The following is a 12927-nucleotide window of genomic DNA, read 5'->3' as shown; positions in this document are numbered from 1 at the left end:
TGCCTGGGCCACATAATCTGAGAGCTTTTATGTTCACATAAAGCCCAAAGCTTTTGTTAACAAGAACACTCAAGTGTTGTGCAACTGGGCTTTTATGAAGAATTTGATCATTTATAGAAGGATAGTTCTCATTGTTTTGACTTAAGTGTAGTATGATACATTTACTTGTTGTAAAGGAAATGTCATTGAGCATTGCCCACTGACAGAGTATCCAAATGATGTAATTGTAGGGCATCCTTTATGTTAGTAACCATAGCTGAATCTCCTGCAGGCTTACTTGTCCATACTTGACCCAAAGATGGTAAGGTTGGCATGTGTATATTGAACAGCAAGGGACCCAAAATTATTGGGTATCCCATTAAAACAGAACTGTAACTGAGGAAATTTAGTTGAGTCTCTAATTCTCACTTAACCTTATGATACAGTAACCAATTTTGAATCCGGAAAGTAATACAATTTGTAGACCCATATTCAGAAAAAGTATTTACTATTTGTTTATGAAGAATTGAATCAGAAGCTTTTGCTAGAACCAGTAATCTATGACATCTGTCACATTCATATAGAAACTCATTAGGCTAATGGAACAGGAAATGCTTTTGCATGAAACCAGGCTGTTCAGTATCTGAATTTGGCAACATTTTTTTTGGGGGGAGGGGTAAATGGTTCTTTCAAAGTGCTTTACTTTAATGTATGTATACATGTTAGGCTAATAGACCTAAAGTTGTCACAGTTATGGTTTTTTTATTTCCCTTAGGAGAAGGAAAAACAGTAGTCTTCCTCCAAAATTTGGGACAAACCCTGACAAGCTTCTTTGCAACAAGTATGTGAGGCAAGGTAAAATAACCTTGCAAATTTTAACAAAGTAGCAGTTGAGGCCATCTGAGCCAACAGATGTTAGTTTTAATCTTGTTTAGAGTTTTAGCCATACTTGTCCAAGTTGTAGTGGGACAGTGGTATAGTTCAAGAAAGCGTATTAGATTATGTCCTGTAACAAGTAAACAGTTTGAAAGACATTTGGACACTTGGTAGTTAACAGGTAAACCAAGGTCATTGATACTGTTCCTGTCAGTATTTAGAAAAGTCAGCACACGTTATTGCTATGGTTTCTTGCAAAGGTTAAAAAAAATTTACTGTTGCTTTGAAATGCTGCTATTTTCTCATCTTTTGATTGACATAATAGTATTCCTTTCTTTGTAAAAAGTAGTTGGAAAGTTCTCTTACACAAACCAGTAATGATGATGCCTCTTGCTAATGCTTTTATTAATATTGTTGTTCATTGTAACTCATTCAGGAGTGGACAGATGTTTTAATTGTCTCAGCCAGTTTGGTTATAAATTTTGTCCTAGCAAGCACTAGCATTGCAGGTGATTATATCATAATTAGCTTGGTAGGTTTTTTTTTTAACTGGGATATTTCTGGTGAATGGTATCACAGCTGGAGTAGACATTCCCAACTTAGACTGATGTGCTTCACAGACACAGTAAACCGTCTCAAAAACGAAGGCCTGCAGGTGTCAACTCTTTTTTTTTGGCTATGTCCAAAGTATTTGACACAGTCTCACAGCAAATCCTGCTAAACAAACTAAACCAATATCACATATCAAATTCCACTCTTACCTGGTTCCAAAGCTACTTAACTGACAGGTACAAGCTGTGAAATGGGAAAATTCTCTCCTCAGCAGCCCATAACTATAGGAGTCCCACAGGGTTCTATCTTAGGACCACTACTATTCACAGTCTTCACAAATGGCCTCCATAGCTCCACACAGCATGCATCTATCATTCAGTATGAAGATGATACTACCTTAATCTGTGCTGCACAGAACATTCCCACCCTCCTGCAAGCAACTCAGTAGCATTCTCTGACATTGAAAACTATCTTAGCAAAGGCCAACTTATCCTCAATCCAAAGAAAACTCAGCTTATGATTATAACCAGTTCTAACAAAAACACTGATAACAGTCAATTCACTATCTACTCCACAAATGCTACTCCAATCGCTCCAGTGGCACAGGCTATGCAATTGGGAATAACCATAGACTCCCACCTAAAATTTGATAGTCATCTCAACTTAACTATTAAAAAAGTACATGCCAAACTGGGATCACTCTACCATATCAAACCATTTCTTACCAACAACACAAGATCAACCATTGCTCGCTTCTAGCTTCTACCCACCCTATTCTATGCATCTCCCATTCTGACTCATCTCAACAAAACTGAACTAAGCAAAATGGAAGCCTGCCATAACAGAATTGCCCGCTTTGCTGCAAATTGCTCATATAGAACTCATCACTGTACTGCTTTGAGACAGCTCCACTGGCTTGAACTGCCCAACCTCCTAACCTACAATCAGCTCTGCCACTGTCATTCTATCTATTACCTCCCCAATAAGTGTCCTGCCCTCAAAAACCTTGTACAACATTACTCAGCCAAAAGGCCTCTTAGATCATCAAGCAAACTACTACTGGAAGTCACCACCAGCTACAATAGCTTTGAAGACACACTATATAGTAGTTCAGTGGCTAAAAAATGGAACTTTGTCCCTACTAGCATTCAAAACATATCATCCAAAGCCTCCTTTAAAGACCTCATCAGCCAACATCTCAAGCAAAGTTGACAGTGCCATGATTGCTCCCCAGGCTAGTGAAAGCAGATAAGGTACACATACTAAACCTAAAGTGCTTGATAATAGTTTTCACTCTTACTCACAAACACTGGCTAATCTACAATGTATGTACTGTACCTGCGTACTATGTATGCATTCTACCTATGTTCCAGATTTCACCCGTACACCACGAATCTATTAATTATCTTTATTTTTAAATTAATATTTTTTTTTGTTTGTTCTCTCCACTGTAACTGTTGATGTGCTGCATACCAATGTAAAAACATGTCTATTGTAATTTGTGTATATACTGATCATGTCTAAATATCTAAATGTATCTGTAATTTTTCTATGTGGAGCTTTTCTCCCCGGGTCTCTGCTGAAAAAGGACCTTTTTGGCTCAGTCAGACACCCCTGGTTAACAAATGTAAAACAAAAATAAAATAAATAAAATAAAAAATGTGCTTATTGTAAAGAAGGACATGATATAACTGGATGCCAGTGACTTTTAAATCTTTGTCTTTATTTTTATTTAACAAAAATGGTTATTACTGCCTGACTGTGATACAGTAGTTAGGGTTATTGTTTGTAGCATTAATATGAGAGAGAGATGCAGCAGCAAAATAAACAAATCTATAGGATGCAGCAGTATCCCAGTATAAACTGATGCATTTTACAATAACTGGTTAATAAACTTGAGGCGAAGGATGACTCAGAGAGTCTGAGATGAGTTTTGAATTATTAGGAAGGGGGGGGGTGAGGTAGGGAAATATATTAAGGGAAACTTGTGGTGAGGTTATAACTGAAAGCAACACTAACAGAGGATGGGGAGTATAATGCAACTGATGTCTTCAGGTTACCTTGAAGACGGCCTGTGATCTGCCAAGACCAATTAACTATGGTAATAAAATAAACAAGAGAATGTTTGTCTCGGAACAGAGGCTGCAAGTAAATGGGAGATAGTCAAGATATTTTTTTTCTGTTTTCCTGGAGGATTATTAAATTGCTAGTGCAGATTGCTTTGCAGGTAAAAGTTACCTAGTAAATACCTGTTAACAAACATTATTTTACGTTTTATGTTATTCCCTGTCTGGAGTAAGTACACATTTTTGAGATATGTGACTTTTTGTGTAGTGATCAAAATGAAGTATTCTTTTCTACCTAAGATTCAATATCATTTCATCTGCTTTTACTGTAGTTAATCTGTATTGCATAATGTCACCAGTTATTCACTCTTAGCATAATAAACAGAGCATTTTACCACAGCAGAGTTAGGTAATTTCTATTGCTTTTATTACTGTTACTGTCACATAATGCAGCTCTAGGTTTAATTAAGATATTATTGTCTTTGCTTGCACCACACATCAGTTGAATTTTTATTGAAAAGGGAAAAACCTCCATGTACATGTGGGAGTATAAAGCTTCACAGCAAATAAAGTACAAGTATAAATTGTAAAACAGATGTATTCAGTAGTTAAACATAGCTCAAACCAGTATCAACTTTATAAAACAGATATAGTTATTGCTTTAAGCTGAGGCTAAAATCATTCCACACTACATCAGTATCAGAAAAGCTGAGCAAGCCAAACTATGTAAAGAAATGTCTGCTTATTAAGCAGAACACCAAAGTTGTTTTAATGAACAGCACACAATGTGGTTGTCGTACTCCAGGTGTAATGAAATGTGGAGTAAATACTGGGCCTTATATTGGCTACTGTGAGCACTGAGAAGGTTGATAGCAAAAGTGAAGGTTATGCATCTGTTATCTCCTTAGTGTGTATTGTCTGAGCTTGGCTCTGGCCTTTTTGTGTAGCTGTGGAATAGACCCTGCATAGCAGCTGGAAATGTATTTCACTGCAGGGTGTTGTACAACTCAACACTTGCATCTCCATTGATGTTCATCGTGCATACAGCTGCAGTCATAACAGATGGGTTCTCCTGCCGTCAGGCGGGTCCTCGGTCCGCCGAATTCCAAAGTCTAGGTCCGGCGTCGGTTGTCGTCGCTTCTTCCCTGACTTCAGTGCGACAGGGGTATAAAAGAACCAGCCGACGCCATTTTCTTCAGTCTTTCTTGCCGCGCGGTGCCCGAAGCAGAAGCAGTTCGCAAGTGCCGGTTGGCCAGCTCCTGAAATTACGAAAATTTTGAAACCGAAGTCTTCTTGAAAGCTAAGTACCCCGTTGGGGAAACTTTTCTTGCCTCAGACCGATGTCAGACAAAGTTAATAATTGTATTTCATGTGGGAAGCAAATACCGCATAAGGATTTCCATTCCCTCTGTATACCTTGTTTAGGCCCAGACCACGACGTCTCGGTCTGTCACTTTTGTGCTACATTCAACAAACGCACCATTAAGCATCGGGCGGAGTTCGCCCAGCATTATTTTGGAAAAACATTTAACTACATTATGTCGTCGGATACTCCGACTCCAGTTTTGTCTAAAAAACGCAAAGATAAGGACTGACACACGAGGTCCGCGGCCTCTACCGACACCACGCCAAAGCCGACTACACGTGGTCCGGTTCTCAGCGAGCGCCCTACGCAGCCCCTGACTACCGGCGACACTTCATTGGCGGTGACTCCTGTGCCCGAGGTCGCAGGCTCCTCGGCCCACACCCTGACTACAGATACCGAAGCCACTCTTGGCGTTGAACCTCAAAATGTGGACAGGTCTACCTCCACTCAAGGTGTCTTCAGACCTTCCTCTTCTTTTTCCATCAAGGCTTTCACTAAGTCTAAAGCAGCCATGCATTCTAAGAGACAAGCTACACAGGGCCCATCTCCAGGCCCCATGCCTAAAAAAACAGATGCTTAAAATGGCTGAGGATTTAATTACTCTTATCAGGGGTTCTCAACCCCACCGGACAAAAGGCCCAGAGTGGAGGAAGAATCCCCCTCCTCTGATCAGGGCTCCATTATTTCAGAGCACTCCGATGATCAGGAACATTCTTACTCCCCTTTTGAAGACTCTGATGCAGAGGAGTCCATTCCTTCTGTATCCCCAGAGGATTACTCATTTGGGGAAACTTTGCATACCTTAAGGGAACACTTCCACTGGGAAGGCCAAGATTATTCAGATTCCAAGAAAAGGCTTAGGGAATTTCTTTTGCTACCTCAGCACAGGCCTCTGGCTATACCTCCTGTCTTGGACATCCTAGATGATGTTTACTCGGAGGCCTGCCTTATCCCGAATTCTCTGCCTCCAGCCCCAGTCAAGCCTGACAGGTACTACAGGGTTCCTGACTCACACCAATTTCTATACAAAAGCCATGCTGCTGACCCAGAAACCATCTCACAGGGCCCCAAGGGAATTAAGGCCTCCACTGCTAAAAATCCATTACCTTCCGAGAGAGATTCCAGATCCTTAGAAAGGTGGGGAAAAAAGGTATATACCTCTGCTACCTTAACCATGAGGGCCTTAAACTGTCAGTTCCATATGCTAAAATACCAACAGTTTTTGTTATCACAATTGAAAAGTAAAATGTCACAACCTGAACAACCAGACTTGAAGGAGTTGCAGGATTTGATGCATAGTGCAGAACAAGTGGGTAAGCATACCTTACAATGTGGTTTTGATGCTCTAGAGGCCTCATGTAGGGCTGCTGTTACAGGATCAGTTATACGTAGACATGCCTGGCTCAAAGAACATACCTTGCTTGATCATGTCAAAGCTAAATTACTAGATGTCCCTCTACAAAAGGATGTATTATTTGGTGCTAATGCTGAGGAGGTATTAAGGAAAATGGAGGAAAAGGCTAAATCAATGCAAACTGTGAAAGATTTTCTGCAGGTACAACCCCCACGTTTCAGTAGAAATTGGCCTTCCAAAAATTGGTTCTTTCCAGCCACGGACAGACCCCAAAGAGGTAGATACAGGCGCCCGAGGGGCAGAGGACAATCCCAAGGATCGTTTAGAGGCAGACAATGGCAAGCTCCTACACAAAGAGGTGGTGAGGATAACTCGCAATCATTCAGAAAGCAAGCCCAATGACTTTCCCTTTGCATGCCAAGCAAGACTCAAATGGCAGCCCCCTTAGGAGGAAAACTGGCATTATTTTCAAAAAATTGGCATATTGTCACAAAAGACAAATGGATCCTGGACATTATAAACAGAGGCTACAGATACCATTTTCACACCCTTCCAAAAATGAGAGGCATGCCAAACCTGCCACACAATCAAAGGGCAGAGGCACAAAGGCAAATTACAGATCTCATAGACATGAAAGCTATTCAAGAGGTACCGACGCACGAACAAGGTCAAGGTTTTTATTCCAGACTATTCCTGGTACCAAGGAAGGGAAAAGATTGGAGACCTATTTTGGACCTATCCATCCTAAACACATTTCTACTCGTACCAAAATTCAAGATGCTCACTCTACAGCAGCTTCTTCCCATGCTGGGCAAGGAGTCTTGGCTGGTAACATTGGACCTCAAGGAGGCATACCTGCATGTCCCAATCAGACAAAATTGCAGAGGATACCTCAGATTTCTTGCAGGTTCAACTCCTTATCAATTCTCTGCATTGCCCTTTGGCTTATCTACTGCGCCCAGAGTATTCACGAAATGCCTGGCATCAGTAATTGCCTACTGCAGACTTCAAGGGATACAAATATACCCCTATTTGGACGACTGCCTGATCCAAGCGGACAGCAAGCACATTCTTCTGAAACATCTGGCTTATGTAATAATGTTGTTGAACTCTCTGGGATACACAGTCAACAAAGAGAAATCAAGGCTAATACCCTCTCGGAAGATAATTTTCCTGGGTGCCAACTTGGACACAAACACCCAGATGGCCTACCTCACGCCAGAGAAGCAGGGGCAACTAACTCAATACTTCAGAGCACTAGCAAATTGCACCAGGCTGACTGCAAGGAAAATCCTGTAGGCTCTGGGATTTATGGCATCTTGCATATTACTAATCCCATGTGCAAAGCTGCATATGAGGAAACTTCAATGGTACCTGAAAAACCTATGGTCTCAACACAGCCACAGTTTGGAAACAATAATACCACTAATTCCATGTCTACAAAAGGAATTTCTGTGGTGGGCTCAAGCATGCCAAACAAACACAGGTCTTCCATTCAGCAAGCCTCAAGCAAATCAAGTCATCACAACAGACGCCTCGGACTACGCCTGGGGGGCGCACATGACAGATCGGTACATTCAGGGCAAATGGTCCCAAAAAGAAAAGCACCTTCACATCAATCAAAAGGAAATGCTAGCAGTAATAAATGCAATTATAGCTTTCAAAGACCTTCTGCAACCAGGTCAACTATTGATAAGAACGGACAACACCACAGTTATGTGGTACATAAACAAACAGGGAGGAACACATTCATATCCCCTATGCAGACTGGCCATGTCACTTTGGAACATGGCCATGGACTTACAAATCGAACTACAAGCACAGTACTTGCCAGGCAAGGAAAACATGCTGGCAGGCAACCTAAGCAGAAATATGACAGATCCACATGAATGGAAGTTGCATCCAAAAGTTTTTACAGAAATAATCCAAGCATGGGGAAGGCCAGATGTAGATCTCTTTGCCTCCCACAAAAATCACCAATTGACAAAATTCTGCTCAAGGATTTTCCATCCAAAGGCCTGGAGAGTGGACGCTCTCTCTTTCAGTTGGACATCAATGACAGTTTATGCCTTCCCACCTCTTCCTCTGCAGCCCAAAGTTCTATTGAAAACCAGAGCAGACAGACCAAAGATGATTCTCATTGCTCCAGACTGGCCAAGACAACACTGGTACCCACTCCTGAGGAGCCTGACACATTCCCCACCATGGACCCTGCCTCTAATGCCTCTTCTCCTGACTCAGCACAGCTTCAAAACTCTTCACAGCCAGCTAAAAACACTCAATCTAGCCGCATGGAAGATTCCTTAGCATCACAACAGACCCTACTCTCCAAGGATGTGCAGGATGTCATTTTGGAGGCCAGAAGGCCATCAACTAGAAAAGCTTACTTCGCAAAATGGAAACGGTTTTGTATCTGGAATGAGAAAAAGGGCCAGGATCCTGGAAAACTGAATTTACCTCAAATACTACAGTATCTAGCTGAGCTGCTAAGCAGTGGACTTTCATTCTCCTCCATCAAAATCCATGCCTCACCCATTTCTGCAGAATACAACTCTGATCCACCCTTATTCTCTCACCCTCTCTTAAGACAGTTCCTCAGAGGGGCTAAGAATCTAAGACCCCCAAGAAAACAACCAATACCTGCTTGGGATCTCAATTTCATTCTGGAAAAACTGACCTTGCCTCCCTTTGAGCCAGCTGCCTCATCAGATTTGCAATATTTGTCCTGGAAAACAGCTTTCCTTCTGGCTATTACCTCAGCTCGTAGAGTTTCAGAACTACAAGCTCTCATGGCTGTGCAGCCTTTTATCATCTTCCATCAGGACAGAGTATCCTTACGAACCAACCTGTCCTTTATGCCTAAAGTGGTATCCAGGGTAGCTTTGAATCAGGCCATACACTTACCTACCTTTTATCCTAATCCTCAAAACAAAGGGGAGAGATTATTACATTCCTTGGACATCCACAGACAACTGCGTTATTATTTGGACAGAACAAAGCCTTTCAGAAAATCAGAACAGCTCTTTGTGTCCTATGCTGTAGGAGCTCAAGGAAAGCCAATTTCCAAACAGACAATCTCAAAATGGATAGCCCACTGCATACGATTTTGCTATTCTTTTCATGGCAAAACTGTACCTACAGGCATCAGATCTCACTCCACAAGGGCCACAGCTACCTCTGCAGCTTTCCTCAGAGGAGTTCCTACCAAAGATATCTTGGAAGCAGCCACTTGGAGTTCTGTGCATACCTTCTCCAAGCACTACCACCTACCATTATACTCCAAAACTAGAGCAGGCTTTGCCACTGCAGTCTTGCAGGGCATCCTGGCTCCTCCTAGTTCCACCTAGTGCCTACCACCCCTTTCTTAGCTTTGGGATTCTACCCATCTGTTATGACTGCAGCTGTATGTACGATGAACATAGTACAGTTTTGTACCTACCATAAATGTAGATGTTCGAGTGCTAATACAGCTGCAGTCCAGGTTTCCCTCCCTCCTTCCCCTCTTGGGACAGGCCTATTGGCTAACACCTCCTCTTACAACCTGATTGGGGTATTCATTTATGGTGTATTTGCTTGCAACTACTGTATTGTGATTATATTGCATTGCCTTATTACACAAATTTATGTATTGCCTTCCTTCTGGGGGCACCTGACATCTGTGGCAAGAAAAACTGAAGAAAATGGCGTCGGCTGGTTCTTTTATACCCCTGTCGCACTGATGTCAGGGAAGAGGTGACGACAACCGACGCCGGACCTAGACTTTGGAATTCGGCCGACCGAGGACCCGCCTGACGGCAAGAGAACCGATCTATTATGACTGCAGCTGTATTAGCACTCGAACATCTACATTTATGGTAGGTACAAAACTGTACTTTCTTGTAGACAGTTTTCTTACATCTTGAGTGGAAGTGAACTGTTATCATCCTCTACATGTGTTTCAGGTGTCAGATTTCAGATGTTTGCTTTTGTGGGTATCTTTTGAAATATCAGAGACTGTAATTATAACCCTTACAATAACGGTGGAGAAGTATATGCTAGGTTAAAAGATGCAAAATCTTGGAGTGTTCTCCTTCCTGCAATATAGTATATGTGTGTGTGTTTATGTATATTCATCCATGTGCTAGTGCCTGCACACAAAAATGTCTTCTGATAGTATGTGTATATGTACATATATGTGTATGTGTGTGTGCGTGTGTGATGCAGAGGATTATAATTGGCTCTCCAATCATAACCACATTAGTATGTGTTTGAGACATAGATGCCAAGAAATTCATCTAGGGCGTTATCCATGTTGAGAACGCATAGTAAAAGGTTATGATCGGAGATTCAATCATAATTCTTTGTAGTGTATGGAGATTTATTTGCTCCATGTACTTCTGGTTACAGAAAAAAAAAGGAAAAAGTTAAAAGTGTTTTGCCAGCTTTGTAAGCCAGTAAAGCTCTTGTTGAGCACTAGCCATTCTTAGTGGCAAGCTCCATTTACAATATCAACGGGTCTACTTCACCCTGTCGAATGCCGACAATATCGAAGCTGATATTGTCGGCACCAAAATATCAAAAGCGAAAGTCATCGCTCGTGTAAACGAAAATCTCTGTAAGGGGAGATTTCCATTTACTGCAATGTAGTGCGATCTCGGAGTTGGTATATTTAAGTAGCGGGGGGTGTGGGGGGTGCAGGGAGGCTTGTCCCCCTGCTTATAGCAATTTGTGTTGTGTTTGGGTGTTTTTTTTTTTTTTTTGTGTGTGTTTGATGTTCGGGGGTTTAGACATTTTCGTGTCGATTATTACGCTGTCAGTCTGAGTTTTTGACAGTGTAATATAAACGCATATTAACAGCACATGGAAAGGTGCTTAGCAGCTCCCCTGCAAAAACATTTAAAAGGTTCCTTTAGCAAGTTTCTGAATTCACTTTTGTTGTCTGAATGGCAGTTTATTTCTTAAAGTGTCAGGGCTTTCAGTATCGGATCTTGCTCAGAAATTTTCTGAGGGTATCAAGAAAATAAACTTGCTTTGTTCTTAACTCACTGGATATGTGATACTGCACCACTGCAACAGAAGGTTTGGTTAGTCTAACAGACCTGTACAGAACCTTTTCTTCAAATGATACATGAATTAAATTCTAGTTGCATTTTCCTGCTGTCCTTCAGAATATTGACACTGCAAAGAAAGAAGTTCAAAACATGGATAATAAATGCCTAAAAGCAACATTTGCACAATGTAGTGGTTGCTAGAATAATGGTAGCATAAAATGTGTATATATATATATATATATATATATATGTGTGTGTATTTGTGTTTGTGTGTGTAAAAAAAAAAAAAAAAAATATATATATATATATATATATATATATATATATATACATATATATATATATATATATATATATATATACATATCTATATATGAGACTATCTTACAGCTTTGTTAGGATAACTGTTTATGTTATTTGCTAGGAAACATAAAGTAGAAATGTCTGTGTGTGTGTATGTATATATATATATATATATATATATATATATATATATATATAAGACCATCTTACAGCTTTGTTAGGATAACTGTTTATGTTATTTGCTAGGAAACATAAAGCAGAAATGTCTGCTTATTTCCACACTATCTCCACATACTCGCTACATCTACCTTAACTTTACCACAGCTTTCTTTTTCTATACATCACCTAACAAATGTTCACATTTTTAACCGACTTGTCTGTTTTCTACTCTTATCACCTCCTCTCTGCTTTTCGCTTATTTCTCCTACACTACCTCTCATATTTCTCTTATCAGTAAATGTAAAATTGTAATTTAACATTTTCAACCACATTGTATATGCCAGGCTGTCTTGTATTAATATGCAATGACTGTATTTTATTGATTATACATTTTTTCTAGTATACCTGTCTTTCAGTTACTGTACATCCAAAACATGAAGCTTTTCATTTTTTTTGTCTTGTATAAAAGTGCCTATTTTGTTTCTTGAGCATGTCTTCCTGGACCTCCACTGAAAAGGGGCTACCACAGCCCAGTCTGTCTACCCTGGTCAACAAAAGCAATTAATAATAAGTACATAAAGAGATTGACAGCTATTTGAGCACAGACCTCAATGAGACCCTGATGTCTCAAGTAAAACAAACAAATAGAGATGTCATCAAGTAGAACATAAAACAGTTCATCAGTGTCCATATTCAAGCGCAACTTGGATCTGTGTGTAGGAAGCAGAAAATTTACACCAGGACTGCTCCCTCTACTACTAGTGGGCAGCTGGAACTCCTGAATGGTTTATCCCATGCATGGGATCACCTGAAATTATCTGTGGTATGAAACCAGTTATTTCCTTTAGGAGTAATGTATGATTATCAACTATGGGATAGGTAAGGCCTATCTCTAACCAAATAGGATAGGTTAATTTGAACACAAAAAGGAAAATTGACTAGGCTTAAAATAGCCCACAAGGGCAGTTAGGTTAGTACTGGTCTATGTTCAGTCATCAAATTAAAATTTCAGAAAACGGCTAATAATTGAACTTTAAACATTGAATGTTTACATTACTGAACACGCTTATCTTCGAAAATAAAATCATCAAATGGCCATAGTTCACCAACATTGCTAATGTCCGATGATGCTGTGCACCTTGTCAACCAAGGTGGGGGGCTACACCCCCCCCCCACACACACACACACAAACACATCCCTCAACTATGTTTACCAACTCCAAGATCGCACTACAGTGGGGAA

General features: G+C 40.5%; 1 protein-coding gene across 1 annotated transcript in view; it reads left to right on the top strand.

The window, feature by feature from the left end:
* The window catches only part of LOC122805667 (cytochrome P450 20A1), a 427110-nt gene that overhangs the window by 180594 nt on the left and 233589 nt on the right, over positions 1-12927 (top strand). The gene's annotated exons all lie outside the window — the stretch shown is intronic.

This window comes from Protopterus annectens, chromosome 6.part1, assembly GCF_019279795.1.
Source record: "Protopterus annectens isolate FY-2018-M chromosome 6.part1, PAN1.0, whole genome shotgun sequence".
NCBI lineage: Eukaryota > Metazoa > Chordata > Ceratodontiformes > Protopteridae > Protopterus > Protopterus annectens.
This window is presented reverse-complemented; position numbering and strand designations above follow the sequence as displayed.